This window comes from Malaya genurostris, chromosome 3, assembly GCF_030247185.1.
Source record: "Malaya genurostris strain Urasoe2022 chromosome 3, Malgen_1.1, whole genome shotgun sequence".
NCBI lineage: Eukaryota > Metazoa > Arthropoda > Insecta > Diptera > Culicidae > Malaya > Malaya genurostris.
In genome coordinates, this window is record NC_080572.1 from 95690384 (window position 1) to 95702726 (window position 12343).

General features: G+C 35.3%; 1 protein-coding gene across 5 annotated transcripts in view; it reads left to right on the forward strand.

Annotated features, from left to right (window-relative positions):
• Window positions 1–12343, forward strand: part of LOC131438387 (uncharacterized) — a 140994-nt gene that overhangs the window by 94316 nt on the left and 34335 nt on the right. The gene's annotated exons all lie outside the window — the stretch shown is intronic.

The window sequence follows — 12343 nt, forward strand, 5'->3', positions numbered from 1 at the left end:
GAATACATTAATTTAAATTTCAAAATAAATGGGACTTTCGGTCTTTTCCGAGGTTAAGGTGCAAATGGGAAAAAGATCGTTATAGGAGAAAAATGAGTTCCGTCGCTTTAGCCAGAATTGCTACCGGGAGAGGTAGACGAAGCCATTATTACTTTCTGGTTCGGAACTTTTTCCACTAGCATCGAAAGCCGATCCCATCACATTCCCGTTTTGTTTCAAGGGGGCTTGCCATTTTCCCCGGAGGCAGAAAAGGTGATGACACAAACGAGTCCCTGGAATGGATCCGCTTTCATTACATGTGCATTAATGGAAAGCCACAAAGTCAAACTGTCTGTGCTGCACTGCTGTCGGTAGGATCCCAAACAATGCAATCATATAGTAGTCAAATCCCTCGGTAGCGAAAATTCTTGGAGTCAGGAACTCTTCCCGCCAAACTTCTGAAAGCTGTGAAATGGTAACATATGACCAGACCTTTTCATCGATGGTGAGGGTGCTACTGGTTTTCCACTTTTGGTCGGCACTCGGGAAATTCACCCAAAACGAGATTTCCGTCCGTTTGTTGCTTTGTTGTTTCAAGTGTCAGACCTTCTCTGGCGTTTAGCAGTACCTGCAGTGAAGGGATGGTATGGGAAATTGAAATTTAACTTCTTTGGGCGTTTTGGCTAGCTTATTTACAGTAAGCTTCGGTTTTATCTATACTATGTAATAAGCAACTGGTTTAAGATTCAATTATCAAGTAATAAAAATTTGGAAAATTTTGCTGAAACGAAGACTAAATTTTTCAATTGGTTTATGTTCCTTCGCGGGGATCGGGATGGGTTATTATGGTTGCAAAACAAAATTTTTTGCTTGACTTGTGTAAGTCAGTTTCGTCGCATATCAAACATACATTAAACAGACAAACTTTACATTTAATAAATTTTTAGTGTATATCTTGATGGTAGGCCATCTTTCCAGATGTACTAAGCCTTTTGAACTTTGCTTTGTAATGTGCATTCTTGCTGTCATGTTGTGCTTTCTAAAAGTAAGTTTTACGTTCTTTTTCGACTGACAACGGACAATTAACAGTTGTTAATCATTTATGCAAATTTGTTAGGACTTATTAACATTTTTTTAAAAGGTGTTTTTTATTCAGGCCTATTTACGTACAAGCTTTACGTGGCCGATTGAGCTTAGTTTTTAGATAAATTAAAATAAAATTTTTTTTTGCATTGGATTGTCACCCTTTTTTTAGAGGGAGAGCAGCTTCCATTTCACTCCTGCGAGGATTGAGGGGCAGTTTGTTCGTGGTTCGTCTCGTCATCCATTGCCGCATCGGTGGTATTGTTGTTGATTTCGTTGCTAGTTGCTGTAGATGCGCCTTGATGTGCATTGTTTGCAGTTGCTGGTTGGTTGGATGGTAAGTTGTTAACTGCAGCTGGTGTACTTTGTTCTATAGGGGATACGTTGGATGGTTTCGTTGAAGGGGATACTTCACTGTTGTTGGTGACTATTACAGGTGTACTGGGGTTGCTTGGGGTTGGTGTGAAGGAAGCACCGTTGTCCTTTGGTGTAGTTGTCTCCTTGTCCAGTTTATCACATGGTTTACCGTAGTGAACAGCTTTTTGACAATATTGACATGTGGCCATCTGATTGTCATAGGTAACAAGTGATTTTCCCGGGATTCTTGTATCCTGACCGGAAGTTACATAAGAAGGTATAGGCCTCTTCAACAAACGTACGCCATTTAGAATACCGTGGAAAAATATATACTGGAATGTTGTACTTAATGTTTTCGTGCTCCACATAGTGCACATTGTTATTGTCTTTAGCTAACTGAATTACATCCAACTCTTTATAAAACTTGATGTAAACAACATTATTTGTCTTATTGCGCACGTTTAATGTCAAGATGCATTTGCTTCTTAAGCAAGCCTTCAAGTTCTCGTATCGAAGGTCCAATTTTGCACTGCTTGAAGTCAACAATAATTGTATTCTTTCGTGTCGGTGGTAGCTTTTGTTCGTTTGGTTAACTCATTTCGAGGTCGTTCTATTGTTCACTACACTATGCTGAACTTGGTTTCTTCCGTCCCGAACGTAAGCGGTTTTGTTTTATCGACTGACTTGGATGACATGTGAAAGCGAACTGACTTATTAACTTAACATCGGTTGCTGCGGTTAAATTAAAAGTATTAATATAATTGGTATTTTTGATAACATAGAAGCCGGTTCCTGAGGCCCCAGTATTGCGGGTTGAAAACTCAGAAAAAAAGTTACACTAATTATTGATACAATTTTGACCATTGAATTTGTTAAAGTCAATAACAATATACTTTATAAGGAGCATGCCCCCTTAATTTACATGATAACCGTCCCACCAAGGAAAAGGGGAAAAACGAGATCCAGTTATGAAAATTTTAATTGTTCAGCTATATTCTCTCAGGAGATAATCCTTCTACATTTGTATTTACCTTACCCAATATTATGGATAGTTACTGGCAAATTGATTGGTTTTTTATTGATTTATCGCAGCTTTTGAAATAATTTGAGCTACTTGAATTTTCTTTACGTGGAGTCGCGTGGAATAAATCTTACATTCTCTTATCTATTCCCAACCAGTCATTTTCTCTAACTTGTGTTTTATTTTCTGTCGGTAATATGTTTATATTTTTTCGATATAGAGTATAAATATATTTCCTGCGCACTAACTCAACTTCAAACGTGGGGATCCACGGAGAACTACTATGCTCCCAAAGGGGTTTGGGATATTAAAAGATTTGGAACCACTGCTTAATCGTTCAGGAGTCCCTCAAGGTAGTATCCTAGGGCCGTTAGTGTTCTCTATTTACAGAAATGCTGTTACCGTCGGCATGCCGTTGCCATCTCATAGGCTTCTACATTCGCAGAGAAAAAACGTCCTGATATGTGTCGGTGGCAAAGTATAAAAGGAAAAAATAGACTTGTGGTCAGTGTGTGTGTGTTCGGTTGAGTTTGTTTCCGTAGATATAGGACTGCAAGTGAATGCCGTGGTGACCAAGTACAGCAAAGCATGCTTGGTTCTTCTAATTAATTGGGCTTTCTCCTCATGTGTTTTCATATGCAGGATAGTTTAATGGGTAAAACAATTTTCCAGATTATGAGTTAGCTACAGGTTCGAATCCCGTTTCGGCGGTAACATTTTCGCGGTTTTTATTACATAATTGCATTTACATGTCAAGTTTCAATTTGTTTTCCCCGTTAGATACTGATCATATTTGAAAAACCAGTTTTAAATAAAAAAAAACCTGTTTTAATTCACCTAGTGGTATAATGATGCCTTTCTCATCTCAATCATATTCTCATATATAATACTGTGATATTCTAACCAAAATGTTCCTCGTCGATTCTTGAAAGAATCCAAGGGATTGTTTGTGCATTAACTAGTATAACCTTCATAATGGAAGAAGAAAGAGAAGTGAATTTCACTATTGTAGGTACTTCTGGCAGCGGAAATCGAGAACTGGTATAATCAATGTCGGTTCGTATGGTCATCATCAAATACGACTGGTACAAGAAGAAGAGGAACCCAGCGAGCAAGGTGGATCGATCAAGTGGAGGGTGATCTCCGAAACATCCGTGTCTTGAGTGGCTGGCGACGAGCAGCCATGGACCGAGTTACGTGGAGACGTATTCTTGATACAGCAAAGGACACCCAAGGACTATAGCTGTTATGAAAGGTAAGTAAGTCGTATGGCATCAACTAACATGACGTACAAACTCTACTAACTTTTATTAAAATTTTGAAGATTTTATACGATTTTATTAATCAGATCCTACTTCTGGTTCCGAACATACAGGGTGATTAGTGTATAAATCTGAATTTCTCATAAATTAATCAGGTTTATCAGGTTTGCACATTTTAATAGTCGATGACCAAATAAACTTATTTATGTTTTACCAGTGTTCCCCACCGTTTATCATAGAAGACTACATCAAATTTCATTAACAAAATATCCAATAAAAAGATTAATGACCCCATACAAAATTGATGAATTATATCCAATTCCAACTGCCACTTCTGGAATTACAATGTGATAAGGTTTTTTTTTTAAACTTAAAAAATCATTCAACTTAAAACTATTTCAATTTAGTCGACATGTTAATTCATGGTCTCACTGCGGCATCTCATGGAATTCTTAATCGATTTTCACACGTTTAGATTCACTGAATTAATTTTATGGTTTCATGCAATTTTTCTTTTCGATCGGACTTGCAGTACCAAAATTACAGAGTGATGAGTGATTTAAATTTTAAACTGTTATTTGAAACAACGATCATAATAAATAATTTCATGAAACCTAAACACTCCGAAGAATATTCATGCAAAAAACATATGAGATTAATAAAAACAAGGTATCATCTCACTGCGTGGTGGATTAGGCTCATTTTTTTCAATGTTTTTCATCTGGTTAATCTATTTTACCAAACTATTCGTTCAACAAACATTCTTATTTTAAATACATATTTTTGATTTTTGTATACTATTCATTCATTTATGGTACTGGGGTCTAATAGGTGCTTGTTAGTTCCTATTATCTCTCTAAGGACAGGACCAGCTTAGAGGCCGAATGGAATCCGATGGCAAATAAAATGTAGCCTAGAGTAGATCCACTGTGTTCCTGCTTCCATGTTGTGAACGGCCGCTTTGTTCGACAGTGTTTTTATATATTATTAACTTTTCGAGAGGTTTTTTTCTTATCTATTCTTTCGAGCTTTTAAAAATAGTCTAACCGAATTGCCGAGCTTTAAAGGCGAATTGGATGCATATTGCACTATAACTTTTGTTCAGTTGAATCTTAATCACCTACCTTAGTTCGATGTGCATTCTGTCCTTCTGCAAATTTTCAAGACATCTTTTGTAGTTTGCTGGAGCCTGCTAGTGCAATTTTCGGAGACTAAAATTGTCTTTATTATAGCTACAATGCAACGATCAGAATATTCCATTTTTCTATGTTTGGTAATCTTTTTACAATTTCATTTAACATTGGGCTGAATGTTCCACAAATTATTCTTCGTGTTAACGCGCAAAACTGGTTCAACTGGACATTAGGGTAGCAATATTTAAGGGTCATCTCTAATTTCGTTATACGATAGTGCTCAGAAGGTTAAGCACCTCATAAAAAGTCCCTCTGCAAAATTTAAGCTAAATCGATTAGGAGGGAGGGCATAAAATTTCCGAAATTGAAAAATTGTTTATAATGCCAAGTCTTAGAAAAAAAAAAGTCGAGATGATACTGAATCTCGACGTATTATGTAATTCTAAGATTTTTGGCATAAAAAAAATTTTCGATTTCGGAGATTTCCCATATTTTTGTTGAAGGTAGTGCATAGGTTTGTTGTTTCCTGGCAAAGTTATACAACATTTTACCTTTTTTTTTACCCATGATAAAACCTTACACCGAAGCGAAATATGCAACTTTATCAGCTGATTTTTACAATTATTATAGGAAAAGATATGCCCAATACTATAAAAAAAAATTTAGGCCATTCCAAAGTTAGTTTTAGATATTGAATTATGACAACCCCCTTAAAATTAGTTTTCTAATCATAACTTGTTTCAAGTTATTTTTTTACATATTTTGTTTGGAATAATTGCAGAAAATATAAAATTCCATAATTTTGTAGAAGGTAATGCATAAGTTTATTCTTTTCTGAAAAAGTTATACATCATTTTACCTATTTTTACCTAGGAAACCTTATACCGAAGCGAAATATGCAACTTAATGCAGCAAACTTTTACAATACGTTTAGAAAATTATGTTTCTAATCCAATTTATTTTATAATAAGAATATCCTGAGTACTATTCGTGTGACTCATTTTCACTATGGCCGTGCTGAAATCACAGCTCTTTTTAAAAGAACCGCAGCTCATCAGTTCACCGCACGGGTAAGCAGGGATGCCAGGTTCACAGATTAATCTGTATTCCACAGATTTTCAACCTTTTGCACAGATTTAAAAAATTTCACAGATTTTCACAGATTCCTGAAAATGGTCGCAGATTTACACAGATTCTGAAATCGATCACAGATTTTTTAAATTGAACAATTTTAAACAGTTTAGTACCAAAAATTACAGAGCGGTAGGAAATAGTGAGACCTTTTTTTTGCTTACCAAAATGATTCCGATTAGTTATTATGGAAACGGGGAAACGTGCACAGATTTTGTACAGACAGGTTTTTGGCTTGATCACAGATTTTTTAAAAAATGACCTCGCATCCCTGCCGGTAAGGTGGAAACATGCTACAAGCTGAACGGGTTTTCGGCTCTTGCAGAGCGAGTTATAAATGAGAAGAAATGTGTGCATGAGCTTTTGTTCGTTCTTTCAAATGTGTATTTATCCTTCTTTAACAGATTGAATGAGCCGCTGTCAATAAGAAATCTTATCTCTCACTCAGTAGGCTAAGGTACATTCAGGGATGCCACTTTTGCAGATATTCTCAAATATGTTAGTTCGCATAGCATTGTTCTTTGTGCATCAATGATTTCGATCATGCATATGAAAGAAAAACGGCGCTCAAAACAAACATTCAGTTCAATTTAAATGATCTGATGAGCTGATACATTGAATTGATTCCCTTTAGTGAGCTGATCGGTTCGGAGCTGCTCACCGGTGATAATTTTTCGGTTTTTCAATATTTAAAACCCACTTTGAAAAGGCCTAAAAAAACTGCATCGAGTTCCACTTAGATTTTTTATAATATTGTTAATTGTCAAAAAGTAAACAAAATAAAAATCCCAGCAATTTGCTTAAGTTGCGCGTGCAAGCATGAGCATGTTTATGCGTGTTTACGCGCACTTTGTAGTAGATACTTAACATACGTAATAGAGGTAGATTCTATGTAGAAAAATAAAAAAAATGTTTTTAAAATAAAGTGAACAAATCTCAAAAAATGATTTTTTTACACTATGTATATCTTCAGCAAAAGTACTTGAGATGTTTTTTTCTTCAAAATGAGATAGAAAAAAAAAATTTTTTTTGTGAAAAAAAAATTTATTGTTATTTGAAATTAGTGCTACCCCCTTAACAAAAATTAAGGTGCCACTTTCAAAAGAAGCGTAATATAATCTTCTTCGAAGACATGTTAGCTCTTAAAAATCAGTGAAAGTCAGTACAGAACTTTGGCCGTCTTTTTCCAGTTTTGGACCACTGTGCGCCGGGAGGCACCACTTATTATATGAAAATTTTTCAAGATTAAATTAATTGGAGCGAGAGCAACTAGACATCGGGCCATCTGGTGTGTGTGACACTGTAAGTAATTATGTTATTGTATATTGAATTGTTTTATATTATATTACATTATATTGTTTTATGTTATTTTATGTTATATTATATTGTATTATATTATATTATGTTATATTATACCATATACTTATATTGAATTGTTTCAAAAACATTTGTTATGGCTACGTAAGGGGAGGAAGCATCAGGGCATCAGACAAATTGATGACTAGGGATGTCGTAATATCGATCGATTAATCGAGTAATCGATTAATAACCCAGATAATCGAATAATATTTAATCGATTAGCTTAAAACTAATATTCGATTATTGAGCTAATCGAATAATTTAAAAAATCCCATAGTAATAAGCGAATGAATAATCGAGTAATCGAATAATAACCCAGATAATCGAATAAATTTCAATCGATTAGTTTCAAAATTATACTCGATTACTAAATAATCGAGTAATTCGAAATTTCCGACATCCCTATTGATGACTGGATTAGAAAATCACTATACTTTTTTGTTCGTACTGAGCTCTGCTCGATGCTTTCAGGTAGAAGGATATTTGCTGTTACCATATACTCAGGTCGAATCGAATCGAAGTTTTACTGACGGCGAGTCATTCGTTGTGAAGTTCATTATGAGTAGTACCATGTACCACTGCTCAACATAGAAAATTGTTTTCCTTATAAGTCATCTCTTTTAAAGTAATCTTTTAACTAAACATCAAGGTCGTCACAAGGTGAGCTTGGTCCTCACAGGTTCCTGACTCATGCCTACACGTGTGTCTGTGGTGACAATTGGTCGAGGGAATGCGTTGATGGCAGAATGAGAGAATGAGAAATGACATATAAATTCAAGTAATATAATATCATAGCATATCGCAACATATCATTTTATTCATTCTATTAATTATTATATATTTCATTGCACTATATTATATTGTTTTTTATTATTATTTTCATTATTATATTTAGTGTTATTATTATTAATTTGTCATCAATAATAATAACATATATTATTTTTATAGATGTGGATATTATCATTGTTATTAGAAGAGAAATATTCTACTTCCTGCAGTATTGCGAAGATAGAAGAGCATAACTGACACTCTACATTAACTGTTATTTTATATATTGTTTTAATATATATTTTATTATATTGTATGACATTGTATTATATTATATTATATTACGTTATATTATATTATTTTGTAATCTATCATCTATCATTTTATGTTATATTAATTTCATTACACTATGTTCCATTGTATTTATCAATATAAAACATTTATCACGGGGACGTAAAAGGGAGGGAGCATCAGGGCATCGGACGAATTGATGACTGGACGAGGGATTGTGGATAGCCAGCCCAAGTCACTTGAAGGAAACTTGTTTCCTTCTGAAGGTTTGAAATGAGTCTGACGCGCCCTTCTCAAACAAACCATCAGGCGGGTTCAAGCATGTAAAGCGATATGCTTCATCCATGCATTGGATATTATGGTTGGAAGAGCATCTTTTATTCCCGCGGAATACGAGTAAGTGACTCTACATACATATCCGCCCAACCCTTTTTGTTCGCTTTTCGGTAACAGCTATAGTAAGAAGGTGAATGGATGAGTCATATCGGAGCTACTGTAAGTCTACCCGCATCCACTGGCAAGTCCTTGAACTGATGGTGGCTTCACTTCACATCACATCACATCATCACAATGCAACGATCAGAATATCATAGTATAATCAGTGTACAAAAAGTGAGTTTTACGTTGTATTTTGAATCAAAAAATTGAATTGAATACTCCAATTTCCATCCTGTCCTTCCAGCACAGGCATCTGACAGGCAGATCTTACTTCATTCGGAGGATTCACTCGAGATACGAGTAATTTAGAATAGCATTAGACATTTTCTATGCTCCGCTAGAGATGTGGCAGATTAGTAAACCATTTTGTCAAAACAGCCTACAATTAGGTACAGAGAAAGAAAAAATCATCTACCGTTCAAGCAAACAAGTGAAAAAAAAATCACGAAAACTAGCTGACAACCCAAAGGCAGCAGACCAGCAGCAACCTTGGTGCCATATTTGATTTTTCTCTGCGCTCTGCGCTTCGGTCCCAAAGTCCCAGCAATGATTTCCCGTTTCAACACCGCCAAAAACCAAGCCAAAATGTCCACATTATCCCAGACCTAGCAGCGAACTGTTGTGTGCATAGCTCTTCAACTGCGAAGCCAATTTGGAAGTGAAAATAATGAAAAGCAAAGCCAATCGTTGTGTGCTGTTGCTGCAGTTGGAAATTTTCCTCTTGATTTTCGCTTCTCCGGTTTTCTCGCGAAAAAACGTCGTCGTGGGAAAGTTGGTTTGTGGCACTCGAGACTATCACACGATCCCCAGCCCTTCCAGCGTCGGTATTTCTGTTCGGGACCGCGCTGCGAGTGCACGAGAGAAGTGCAGAGGGAAAACAATTTCGTATGCAATTTAGCAGTACAATTCACAGGTTGAGTGAAAGTAAATATAATTTTAGGGGAACCTTTTTTTTCCTGTCGGAAAAACAAGCAGCAGTACCAGTAGTCAGTGCATTTTTATTCCTTGTTTTTTAATGGCCTTTTACCCGGTTTCGTACTACGGGTGCAGTGGATTGGTATTGCTAGGCAACTCAGCAGAACAATTCAAACTTTTTTAATTATAACTATTGGGAGAAATGAGAAAATCACTAGTGCAGTTTATGTTTTGTGTTAGTTAGGGTAACGGCTCCCTATTTCATTTGAACTCCTATTTCCATCTCATCCCTTCACCTCATTACTTTGAACATGAATAATATCTTACAACGTACCTGAACCAAACTGTGGAATGTTTTAAAATGATTGTTTAAGCTATTGTCACACTTTCTCATTGGAAGAAATGGTTTTAAATTCTCCGGCGATCGTTTTTTTCATTTAAAACAAATCATTTTTCAATTTAGGGTACATTTTCGTCTCAAGATTTACAGTTCGTCATGTTTCTGAATACCTACTAATCGATTCTTCTCAAAACATGATCACTATTTCGCACAATTACACTACTACTGAATGCTGGATGACTTCATAATTTGTAATGTTCATTTGCCACTTGCTTAATAAACGATTAAAAACTTCAAAAAATACCCGACAAGCAATAAAAGCCTTCAAAATTGTGAGATGAAAGTTTTTCACTTAGTTCATTTGATTGCGCTTTGTTTTCATCTCATTTGGTTTCGCAAAGTTGCCAAGTTTTCTCATAATGTTACAAAAAAAATATTTTTCTTCTTCAAATTATCATCAACAAGTATTTTTTTGGTATCCGTGACATTAGTTTAATTATATTGTTGATATTTATATTTCAATAAAACTGTTTCGGCTTCGAATATTACCAGAAAGAGCGTGTTAAATACTAATGAAATAACCATTGTGCAAATCTGGTCGCACTGGTTTCTTTCTGCTATATGTCAACATAACGCTGTTAAGTGTGTGTGAAATGAAATGAATCAGTTAAAATTGGATAAAAATTTCAATATAAATGTTTATCAGTGTTCTTCTTCAAAAAATTTGCACTGATTAATAAACTTCTAAAGAGAGAAAAGTTCAACTTTTCACTTCTCACTTTTTATGAAGCCTCACAAATCTGTATTAAATTTAGAAAATTTGTACTCTGATTTAAATCAGTATGCGAACGCAAAAATCTATACAATACAGATACATCTGTATAAATGGCATCTCTGGTTTTGCATTTTGTTGTTAGAAGGGCTAATGTCTAAATAGTAATAATTCTTTTTTTTGTTTTTTTTATAGTTTTCCAAATTAACTGTACAGTAAAATTTTAAATTTAAAACGAAAGATAACGAAAACGATCCAAAAAATGTTAAACGTCGAAATGATTCCAAACTGTTTCTAAAAATATCGTGTGTTGTCTCATAGTTGGCATTAGGCCCTTTTTAAGAAGAATTCTGACATTTTGAACCTGAGAGTGTAGCAGTGCAATCTAATAAAAAACCTTTGAGATGAAAATTAAGAGCACTGTACTGAACAGATCAGAAGTGTTTTAGCTGATTTTTGAGTATTATTTTAATTTCCAAGGAATATGAATCAATTACCAATGTGGAGCAAGACGAATTAAGCAGACATATGAAATTATTTTTATTACAAGTGAGATGAAATGGGGAGCCCTTACTCTATTTATTTGCTTACGAGGTTTGCTTTGATTGACCGATCTACTGCTAATAAGCCGCCTAGAGAATGCACTGATGAGTGTGGTTCGGTATGTCAATAGGCTGCATTGTCTTATGTCTACAATTCAAAGCCTTCGTAACAGTTCGGCTGAAAAGTTCGTATCGTTTAATAGAAACACACATTTTTTTGCCAAATTTCGTTTTTATTATTCAACATAATTGCCATCAGAGGCGATACAGCGATTATAGCGATCTTCCAACTTTTCGATACCATTTTTGTAGTACGATTTGTCCTTTGCCTCAAAATAGGCCTCAGTTTCAGCGATTACCTCTTCATTGCTTCTAAAATTTTTACCAGCGAGCATTCTCTTGAGGTCTGAGAACAGGAAAAAGTCACTGGGGGCCAAATCTGGAGAATACGGTGGATGAGGGAGCAATTCAACAGCTCCAAACACTGCTCAGAATCATCAATTCGTTGTTGTTTTTGATCGATTGTGAGCTCACGCGGCACCCATTTTGCACAAAGCTTTCTCATATCCAAATATTCGTGAATAATATGTCCAATACGTTCCTTTGATATCTTTAGGGTGTCAGCTATCTCGATCAACTTCACTTTACGGTCATTGAACATCATTTTGTGGATTTTTTTCACGTTTTCATCGGTAACAGCCTCTTTTGGACGTCCACTGCGCTCATCGTCTTCGGTGCTCATATGACCAGTACGAAATTTTGCAAACCACTTACGAATTGTTGCTTCGCCCGGTTCAGAGTCTGGATAACACTCATCAAGCCATTTTTTGGTATCGGCGGCACTTTTTTTCATCAAAAAGTAGTGTTTCATCAACACACGAAATTCCTTTTTTTCCATTTTTTTCACAATAACAAAAGTAGCTTCACTCAAAATGCAATATCTCACAAACTA